The 10,905-nt window shown below is 43.3% G+C and overlaps 1 pseudogene; it reads right to left on the reverse strand.

Moving 5' to 3' along the window:
• Positions 1–200: 200 nt before the first annotated feature.
• Positions 201–3,409, reverse strand: LOC128104517 (RNA-binding protein FUS-like; annotated as a pseudogene).
• Positions 3,410–10,905: the final 7,496 nt, after the last annotated feature.

Consider the following 10,905-nt stretch of genomic DNA (forward strand, 5'->3'; position numbering starts at 1 on the left):
TTTTTTTTTTTTTTTTTTTTTTTTTTTTTGGTTTTTCGAGACAGGGTTTCTCTGTGTAGCTTTGCGCCTTTCCTGGGACTCACGTGGTAGCCCAGGCTGGCCTCGAACTCACAGAGATCCGCCTGGCTCTGCCTCCCGAGTGCTGGGATTAAAGGTGTGCGCCACCACCGCCCGGCGAGTTTTTTTTTTTAACTATGAAATCACTTGATAGCCCAGGTAACAGAAGGTGGGTCATCAAATATGATTGTTACCTCACCCTTCATCGTGACAGTTTCCTGTCTGAAAGCAAATTAATCATAGGCTGTCCAGTTTTCTTATTTGTCTTAATAATTTCAAACTGTCAGACATAATAATCAGCCACAGACTCAGTTTTAACATTCTCACCCAGGCCTTGCACACAGATGGTACTGCTGTTTGAATTATCCTGCCTGTTTGGAATTGTGATGTGGTCCTTGATCCAGAGTCCCACCATATTTATCGAAGTCACTCGGGTCACTTACATTCATGCCATTTCCACCTCCATGGCCTTTGAGTTCATAACCACCACTGCTGTGGGTGTAGCTACCTCCATCACCCCAACCATGGCCCCCACTGTCCTGCTGGACTCCCCTATAGCTACCACCATCACTCTGGTCCTGATCGCCGGAACTACCAATGCCACCATGGACAGAGGAATAATCTTGGCTACAGTTGCCTCTGCCACTTCCTTCTACTGGTGTTGCTGTCCTGGTTCTGCTGTCCACAACCCCAAGGAAGGTCATAGGAGCTTTGCGGCTGTTCACAGCTTTGTTGCTGTCCACTATAGTCAGATTGCTTGCCACAGCCTCCACTGCTCACAGCCTCTTCTCTGAGAACCGTAACTGGAACTTTCCTGAGGTGCTGGAAGAAGCTGGCTGTTGGCCATAGGCAGGGTAGGAGGTAGGTAGGTCATAAGAAGATTGGGGAACACTGGCTGCTGCCATAGCCTCCAGTGGAACCATGTCCCAAGAGCCTGACTGTGTTCTGTGTCTGTCCATAAGAAGAACTGTAGCTGCTCTGACTGGGTGTAACCATTGTAACTCTACTTACTGGCCATAGGGCTGACTGCTCGGTTGGGAATAGCCCTGCCCAGGCTGGGTAGGATAGGATGCATAGTTTTCAGCTACTTGATGGGTAGAGTTGTTTGAAGCCACACACCTGCGCACACACGCTCAGGCCACTGAGCTACAAAATTCCAGAGGACTGTGAGCCAATGCAAGGAGGACTGAGCTATGGAGTGTCTCTGCTGTAACTTAACTGTTTCCTCTTTACATGTGACGTTCCGCGCCTGGTGATAGCCACTCCCGGTCATCCTTGTCTGCGTTTTGAATTTCCTCTTGGAGTGTATTGCTTAGTAATTAGTTTCAGTTTGCAAATAATTGTTTTTAGAAGCTGGGGTGTTGATAATGTGTCGTTTTTGAGAAATTTGGTTAATATAATGATTCTTTTGGAATTAGTGAAATCTGTTTTATAGCCTAAGAAATTGGTTTTTGAAAATATATTATGGATGATTTTAATAATTGTAACTCACAACAGCTAGCTAGTTTGAGATATGAGGTTATTAGTGATATTAATTTTTAAAATCCATTGTAATTTATTTTTCCATATTAAAGTATTCTATTAGATGCTTTATTTTAAATCAACTCCTCCTGTTTCTAATAGGCTCTTCAATATTTTAATATTATGTGATTCTTGGATAGATTCAACATCACTTAAGACAATTTTTTATTATTGTTGTTGTTCAAAAATATAAAGCAACTCTTTATCCCATTTGGTACTTCTCTTTATTTCAGCTTTCTTTGATGATGATGATGATGATGATGATGATGATGATGATTGCCATTCCTGTCCTCTTTTTGTTTAGTGAACCTTCATTAACCTCATTGTTTTGTTGGCTTGTTTATATTTCTCTTTCCTTCCATCTTATTATTTTTAACTTTTCTCAATTTTGAGTTTCTAAAAAATAATCTAAAAAATTGTGGTTTATTTAACTAAGATGTATTTATTCATTTCTAATGCTTCAAGTTCATTTATTCATATTTGTTTTAATATGAAATTGATTTCATTCTAATTTATCATTTTATTTTAAAGTTTTAAACATTTCCCTTATCTTTCCTAGTTTATTATTATGTATTTTTTAAACTTTTTTGTTGATTTGTGTAAAGCATTGATCTAATTATTCTTTATCAATAAAAACTCAGGAGTCAGATATTGGGGTAAGAATCTGAATGATCACAGAAGCGGTGGAGAAGCGACCAGTGACCTCCTTTCGCTCTCATTCCTCCATCCCAAAGGGCCAAGACCCTATCTCAAGCCCACCCTACTACTTCCTGTGTCCATCTGTCCTCAGTCCTCAAAAACCTCTATGGTTAATTTTGTTCAGCTAATAGCAAGCTCCGCCCTCTGATTCAAAACACACTTTATTGGCAGTTTCGGGAGCATCAGGGTGCAATCAAAGTATCACACAACGTTTGTGAATTTCACATCATGTACCCTATCTCATTCATCTCCCGATCCTTCCATATCTGTCCTCTGCCGTTGCAACCTCTGCCACACAAAGAAAACAAAGAAGAAAATAATAAAAAATGAAAATGAAAAAAAAAATCTCTACATGGAAGCTTTGAGTGTGTCACCCAGTATATCCTTTTGCCCAAATAGCATTGCTTGCAAATGTTCATTGTACTGAGTCTGTTCGAGGCCTCTGGCTTCTTCTAACGCCATCAACACTGGATCCTCATGGGAACTCTCCTCAGGTATCCTGTTGTTGCTCTGTGTCGTGAAGATCTTACAGCTTTGTTTCTGCAGGACTGGCCCCTTCCCATGCTCTGGCAGTTCTTAGATGGGGTAGGTGTAGGGGTGAACCAACTCAAAACCTTGGATCTGGGCCTGGGAGGTAGCTGAATTGCTCTCCTGCTCCCGTGCCACCAGGGCTAGCTCTCCAGCTTTGTCCAGGCAAGGGGCAGAACTAGCTCTCCTGCCTATGGCAGTTGGCAAGGGGGGAGGGTGGACCAGCTCTTCCTCAATCACACCTTCAGGATCAGCTCTCCTGCACCCACACCACCCGGGCCAGCTTTCCAGCATCGCCCTGAGAGGGGCAGTGCCAGGTCACCTGAGTGCCAAAGACAACAAGGGACAGGGCCAGCTCTCCCACACTGCACAGGCAAGGGGCAGGGCCAGTTAGCCCAGACCAGGGGCGTCCACATGGCCTTTGGTGGTAATGTGGACCGCAGACATTAACCCAGACCCTTTCTGCTGCAGGACTGTGGACCCAAACATGGCCCTTGGTGGCAGCACAGACTAGGACATCTCCACGCCCTCAGGTATCAGCGATGGCTACTCACATCAGGCTGTTCCTCACCACCCTGGCATCTCCACCTCCACCTCTTTTCATTGTGCTCAAACCACTCTGCTTCTCTTTCTCTACCTTCTCTCCACCACGTACTAGTTAATCTTAGTGGGGCCTGGCCCACCCACTCCCAGTGGCTGCCGACTGGGGGCCTCTCATGTTTCTCTCACTCCTGAATAAAAAGTGCTAGAAGCCAAATTTAAGTTGGTCTCCACGGCAACTTCTCCATAAGGTACCAGGCCTCTTTTTTTTGGGGGGGGGGGGGGGGTGGTGGCAACGAATCAGTTCTACTAATCATTACTGCCTCTCTGGAGTTTGTCTTCATCGGCCAACTCCAAGCTCCATGAGAGCAGGAAACGGCATCTGCCCTGTTCCCCAACACCAAGAAGAGGGTTTAGCCCAGGGTCAAACAGGTCAACACTGGTCACTGCCTCCAGCTCTGCCTCTCTCAATAGAAACCACCACTCCATTTTTCTGACTTTCCCATCTCTCCTTCAAGTATTTGTTCTGTGTAGTGGTGTCTGGCGCCGCTGCCCTGGGGCCCTTTGAGGGTCCGTAGCTTTTTTTTTTTTTTTCTCCTTCTTTTTATTACATTGGCAAATTGTTCTGATGCTTTCCCGCATATTTTAGAAATTAAGTTTTCATTTGTCAATGATAACATTAAAGCTGGGAAAACCTCTCATGTCTTTTAAATGTCTTAAAAAATACAGGGAATTTAGTAAACCCATAGTTCTATCTTCTTTCCCTCTTCCTACATTTCAGTTCTCCACGTTTTACTAATAAACACTGGACTTTCCATTCAGTTCAGTAATAACAGTGATTCTTTTTATGTTGCGAACATTAACTTTACTTTAAAACTAATGACAGCTATTCAACCAAATTTCACTCTAAGTTAATACCAGTTGCTTATGCTAATGTGCTTGCTCTATCAGTATCACGATTCATTCTGTATCTGCTGTGGTTTAGATGTGTTTCCCCTCTACAGTGCTGCATTCATGCTCAAAAACTGATGCTCAGTGTGGAGCCTTTAAAATGTAGGGGCCACAAACTCAGAAAGACCAAACCATCATGTTCCCTCTCATAACTTGGGGGATAAAGGGGGAGACCAGGGGTAGTAGAAGGGTTGGGGAGAAGAGGATGAAGAGTCTACTAAAAAAAAAAACAATTTATTCAAAAGTGCCACAATGACACTGTGAATCTTGATTTAAAACAAATAACCAAAAAAAAAAAAAAAAAAAAGTGAGGTCGTTAGGAGTTCTGCTTTCAAGAAGGAGTTAATTTATTCTGTTCTCTCTGGGGGCCTGGATCTTCCCAGCACCCACATCACATCTCACAGCCCTTTGTAACTACAGGTCTAGGGAATCTAATGCCTTCTCCTGGTCTTCATGGGCACTGCACACATGTGATGTACACATATACATGTAGATAAAACACTTTGAACATATTAGAATAAATATTTAATGTAGTTCTGTGGCATGAACTAGTTCTCAGGAAAGCAAACAGGGCCACTGCATGCACTTAACTTTCTCTGCAGTCATTTTCCTTCATGCTGCTCTACCATGTTGTGATATTGTCAAGCAGAGTCTTCCCAGGAGCCAAATTAAGAAGAACTTCTGATTTGGAGCTGTCAGATCCCCAAACTCTTACCTAAGTAAGCCTTCTTTATAAAGTACCAGCTTCATATACCATTTTCTTGAATTTTACTTGTTTTTGTTTTGCCACAACAGAAAGCAGACTTAGTTCCAAATTGAGCACATCATCCCACCAATGCTTTAAACAGTTTTTTATTAAGGCAAAGTATGCAATATGTGTGTGGGAAATGTTTAGTCCTTGTATGTACCAGATTTTCCTGGTACTCTTTATGATCCTTCCATAATGGTATTTTCTCCTCAAATGCAATGGTTATTCTTTTGAATTTTGGTACTGAGTATTTTTTAATTTTCCTGTCAAATGAGCTAATTTATACTTAGAAAAGTCTTAATTTTAACCTCTGGATGCCTATAAGATCTTCTTTCCTGTCTTTTGTGCTTGCCCTGTGAACGTAGGGACTGGAGTTCAATCTCCAGAATCCGTATTTTAAGATCTGGGTATAGTATTTGTAATTCCAGTGCTAAGGAGCAGAGAGAGGCAGATCCTTGGGGCTTGCAAGCTGGTCAGTCTAGTTGATCTGGAGAACTCCAGGCCAGTGAGAGACCGTGCCTCAAAAAACAAGGTGAATAAAAATGATGCCTGAGATTGTCGTCCGGCGTCCACATGCATATGCGCACAGATGTACACTCACTTGCCAATTCCTGTGTACCCACACACGCACGCACAACCGCCCCCCACACACATGGGGGTGGAGGTCTATTATTCTATTCTTTTATCTGAGCATTCACATACAGAAGACAAATATCTGCTTTTGTTTTTCCATTATGTGCAAATGAACTCACTGCTGCTACTATTTGTGCAATTTGTCTTCTTCATTCAGCAGTAGATCACGGAGGTCTTTCCCTGCTAGCTTAGGTTCCCTGGGAAACAGCAGCTGAGGCGGAAATTTGTGTATACGGCGTTTATTGGCCCCTGCTATTTGGAATAATGTCTGTGGAAGGAAATGGGAACATGCTTCATCAGAAAGACAAGACCAATCTCAATGCCGCCACACAAAGGGCTTGAGCCACCTTATGGAGATGGTGGATGCCTTCAGACTTACTTTATAGGAACACAAATAGTTCTCTATTCCTATGTGGATGTTAGGATGATTGGGAGCTACTGGTGGGGAAGGGCCGTGACTTCATATAAGATACCCCCTTGGCCAACGTCTGTTTTGGGACCGCAACAGAAAGGCTTCTGTAAAGCTGGGGAAACCTCTCTTTCCTGAAGGGACACATACAGAAGAGCACCCCAGCACCCAGCACCCAGCACCCAGCACCCAGCACCGAGCACCTACAGATCTCATGGTACAGGATTCATACATGATCATTTTTAGAGTAGAGGATTAAAAAACAAATGAATACTGTGTCATATTATCTGCCTGTGTGGAGCAGATTATCAGATGGTGAATATGATGCTCAGGATCACTTGGGTGCCATGATATAATAGGAAAAATATTATACGAATTTTGTCAAATATACTATAAGACTTTTTTAAATGCATGCAATAGACTACCTGGGTGAAGTCCTAGAATTATATATTGCTTCAGCTTTTATTTTGAATACAATGAAGACTTACTCATTCTAGAGGCCAGGCTCAGCCACTTCGATTCTGTAATTCTACCTCCTTTCAGTCCCTCAAAGTGGCCGGTTTAGGTATATGCCTTTTACCATACCTCATGGTATGAATTCTGTCTGTGATAGCTGAATACAACCTGCTTGACTCACCTCACTGATTAACATGCTCTATACACACTCTATGGATGCCAGCATGGTCACCTGTCGGTTAGTGTGACTCTGTGGACTTGGGCCACTTGGCTTTATCCACTAGGAAAGGCTGTTGGACTCAGTCCCTTGCCTTTTCTTTCTTCTTTGATCTCACTGGATGAATGGCTGGACATATCTCAGACAGCTTACCCTCTTTTGCCTTCAAGGCACATTACTGCCTCCTCACTAATCTATAAGAGATGTACTGCTTTTGCTGTTTCATATATTTTTATTAGTGGCCCCCTACTCTCACCCGGCTGACACACCTGAACCTAAATTCTGTCATTCTTGGACTCCTCATAGACAATAGCATCTTGGTAGGAAGAAACAGGATGTTTAAGACATCCTGGATGGGTGGTTTTGTGTTTGAATGTCACTTTGGAGATATCCCTGCACTGGCGAACACAATGGTGTTACTGCTGGAGCTATTGTCTGTCTTAGCTTGCCCTTCACAGAGTCTCTTATGATGACAGTCATTGCCCACCGTCTCCCACATCAGCTCGAAATACCTAAAACTCCACTAACCCAAGTTTTCACGGTTAAATAATTCTTTTGCTCATTGTCTGGATTGCTTTTCCAAGGTACAGAATTCTCTTCAGTCCCATTAAGATGCTGAACATGTTTTTCAAATATATTATCTGTACTTGGCCTTTGTTAGTCTCTTGTATAGGGAGAGATTTTCATCTATTCCTTCTATAAAGTTCAATTTGTTTTTGAATTAAAGAAATGTATTGAATGATAACTGTGTTGTTTTTTTTTTTTTTTTTCACTTGCTTACTTAGACAAAGACAAATCTTTCTTCTCAAGTTTGGACTCCAGACTTACTTAATGGATGGACAAATGTGGCAGGGACAAGAGTCACAATTAGAAAGTGAGTAAAGTAAATTCATAATGTGTGCAGGCTGAGGGTTTCCAGACAGACTCTGGGGACAGCTCTGGCTTCTGGCTTCTCACCACTGCGATCATGAGGACTCCAAGGGTTGGAGAAGGTTGAGTTGGGGTGGAGGCACGTTTGAGGTAACCCTCTCTACCAGCCAGACTATTTCCCAATATTTATTTCTTTGTCATCAAAATTAGGGAAGAAAAAGACTTTTATACACTCTTCAAGTCCTACAGTTTAGACAAGGGAATATTATTCACATAAATGTGAGGCAATCTGCGATCCGTGCCTTTGGCTACAAGGCCGTGCAGTGCTGTAATTAGCACGTGTGTCAAAAGAGCAAAAGCATCCGGCGTACAATAAGTTCTGCTGCTAACTTAGCCATTTAAATGTCTTCTAAAACATTTGCTTCTTCATTTTCCCCGTCTTTCCCCGATTCCAGGCTCTGCTGGACTATTTCAGATTTTGTCTCTATTACAGCAAAATGAACTTTCACTGTGGAACAGCATCTCCCTAATTCCTTTATATATTTCTATTCCTCACCAAGATCCAAAATCATTAGCTGTTCTATTATTCTTTGCAAAAGGCAAGCAGCCTCTGAAAGGGACCAGAAGGCTCGCTTCTTGGGTGAGGTTCCTTCCCGTCTCTTTCTCTGTGGTGTCTAAACACCTGGTAAGTAATTTCCCTTTCACTTGCTTCTTTTTTAGCACTGGAGATCAAATTCCAGAACTGAAGTTTGTCAGGAAGTGTTCTACAATTTACATACAACTCTAGCCCCATGCATCCTCTTACATAATAGGAATTGTCTATTTCCAATGGCTCCTGATGCTAACTCTTTTTCCATATTAATAATCAATACAACCTGTCAATTAAAAGACTATTTATCTATCTATGTCACAAGACATCTTTGAACCATTCATGAGAGTGAAATAGAGATCTCGCCAGGGTAAATTGGCTTCCTACTCCCCTCTGTCCATCACAGAACAATGCCTGGAAAATATTCTGCTTCGGGTCTTGTTCTTCTGGAGACCCACCCTATAAATCTATTTAATTTCAACTCTGACACCTACTTCAGAAAGTTCCATCATTATATTACTTCATGATATAAATGTAGTTGGTGGATACACAAATCAAGGAGTTGTTTGGCCTACCCCCTCTGTACTCAATCAAAGCTAGGCATGTACAATCCCCCAAGGAGGAGATATCTGCAAGGAAACCTATTTAAAACTTCTGCTGGAGGGTGAACTTGAGAAATGGAAATTGCATGGGCTTGGCATCAATCTTCTTTCTCTGATTTCAGCTTTGCCGAGTCTCTGCCTTCCCATTTATAGAGTGATAATAACAATATTGCTCTGGGTGTTACAAAAGAGCCACAACTAAATGTTCACCCAAATCTCCACACTGGAGTAGCTTTCAAAATTTCTCATTTGCAAATCACTTGTTAGAATCTGTCTTCCCACTGTGAAACAGGCTCAGAAGATGAATTTGTACTTTAAGGACTTTACATTACCTTGCTGATGCTGTGACAAGCCTGTGAGGCTGATATTATTATTATTCCTGGACACCTGAATGGAGACCATCCTCATCAGCCTACTCAGGGCCCACTACAGCAAGGGCGCTCATTTCTCTTGTTGGAGAGACACATAAAGACACACAAGGAAGGGGAGAGCTGTAGATGAAGCAGCTTCTGGTACCTGCTGGCCTGGAGGAACAGATGATGGTCTACTTAGGATGGGGAACCTGATCTGGTGTATTTGGGGAGCATGTTTGGTTTTCTCTGGCTGTTCTGAGGTGGAAGGCAGCTGAGGCAGCTGGTGTTTACTGTGCATGGCCTGCCATGTGCATTAACTACAAAGGCTGAGGTTTGACTTTCTGGGTTTAACACAATTTCATCGCTACCAATCCATGGAAATAGCTTAATGATTAAAGGAATTTATTGGAGGATTAACTCATGATACAGGAAACTCACAATACAGGAAAGAGGGATTGTAGCAGGATCCTAGAAAGGCGAGGCATGGTCTAACGCTGTTCTGCCGAGAGCTCTGCCCTGGTCCATCTCAGCACCCGACATCCACAAGGAAGAGAGAGCGGTGCATGCCTGCATCTCTGGTCATGCCCCAGGGGCAGGTATCTAATAGCTACCTGCTACTTCGCTAGGGCGTGGCTTCAGGGCGTGGCACCAACAGCCACCCACTACATGGGTTGGTTGCCAGGGAGCTGGAGAGTCAGCATTCCCCTGTCTGGCCATGCACATTTTATCTCTCACTCACTATAATGCCTTGGGCTGTTTGTGCCTCGGGTTCCCTCCGCTGTCATGGTAAGGATGGCCAACTATGCTGACAATGACATCAGACCTAGTGTTCCAACCAGAGGTTGGGCATCCCTGAGTGGACAGCAACTGCTGCTCCTGACCTGGTCTTCCACTGCCTTCCGGGGCTGAATGTAGGAGCCACATCAAGGGCCTTTGCCCCCTCGGCCTTCCATCCCCACACGAAGAAGGCAATTAGGAAAACAGCGCCAACCAAACAAAGCCAATGCTCTGACAGAGCCTTTACAAGAACCAAGCAGAGAGGGGTTGTGAAGTGCCTGGCGAAGACAAGATCTACTGAATATGGAGTTTATGGTTTTTGAGAGAACAAGCATACACTTGTAAAGAAGAGCTACATATCAAAGTCCAGGAACTCGTGATTGGATATCCAGTTGGTAATTTATGCCCCCAGATCTTTTCGTTGTTGTTTGCTTTTGACAAGGAGACTGGAGATGCTTGCCTGAAACATCTAGGCAGCTCTCCTCTGAGTAAGGTGCTACGGCTGTGTCTGCTCCCTAATTACAGTAAAGTGTCTGAAGCCTTGTGCATTATTTCTCCAAACCCTTTTCATTGAGATTGCTACAGCTCCAAGTCCTTTCTGCCGTTTTCCTTCCCCTGGCGGCCCCCACAGTGGCATCTGCCTTCTATTTACGGAGCCAAGCTCACAGACGGTTTGCTGGTCTGATTAATCAAAAATTGCCATAGAAGGATAGACTCTCTCCTTCCCATCCTTGAACACAACAGTGAAGCTTTTACATTCAGCTCATGTCCCCCAAATTAAAGCATTTGGCCTTCACAGTCCGTGTATTTCAGGCCCATTCAGAAGCTGATACCATGCCTGACAGCATTCTTAGTTAGGTATGGATTCCTGAATTATGTGGGGGAGTGAATGACCCAAACCCATTTTTAAAGAAGCATAGGCCAGTGGGAGAGTTTAAACGAAGGTGCCCTTGAA

Source organism: Peromyscus californicus, unplaced genomic scaffold (assembly GCF_007827085.1).
Source record: "Peromyscus californicus insignis strain IS unplaced genomic scaffold, ASM782708v3 Scaffold_8__1_contigs__length_139910024, whole genome shotgun sequence".
NCBI lineage: Eukaryota > Metazoa > Chordata > Mammalia > Rodentia > Cricetidae > Peromyscus > Peromyscus californicus.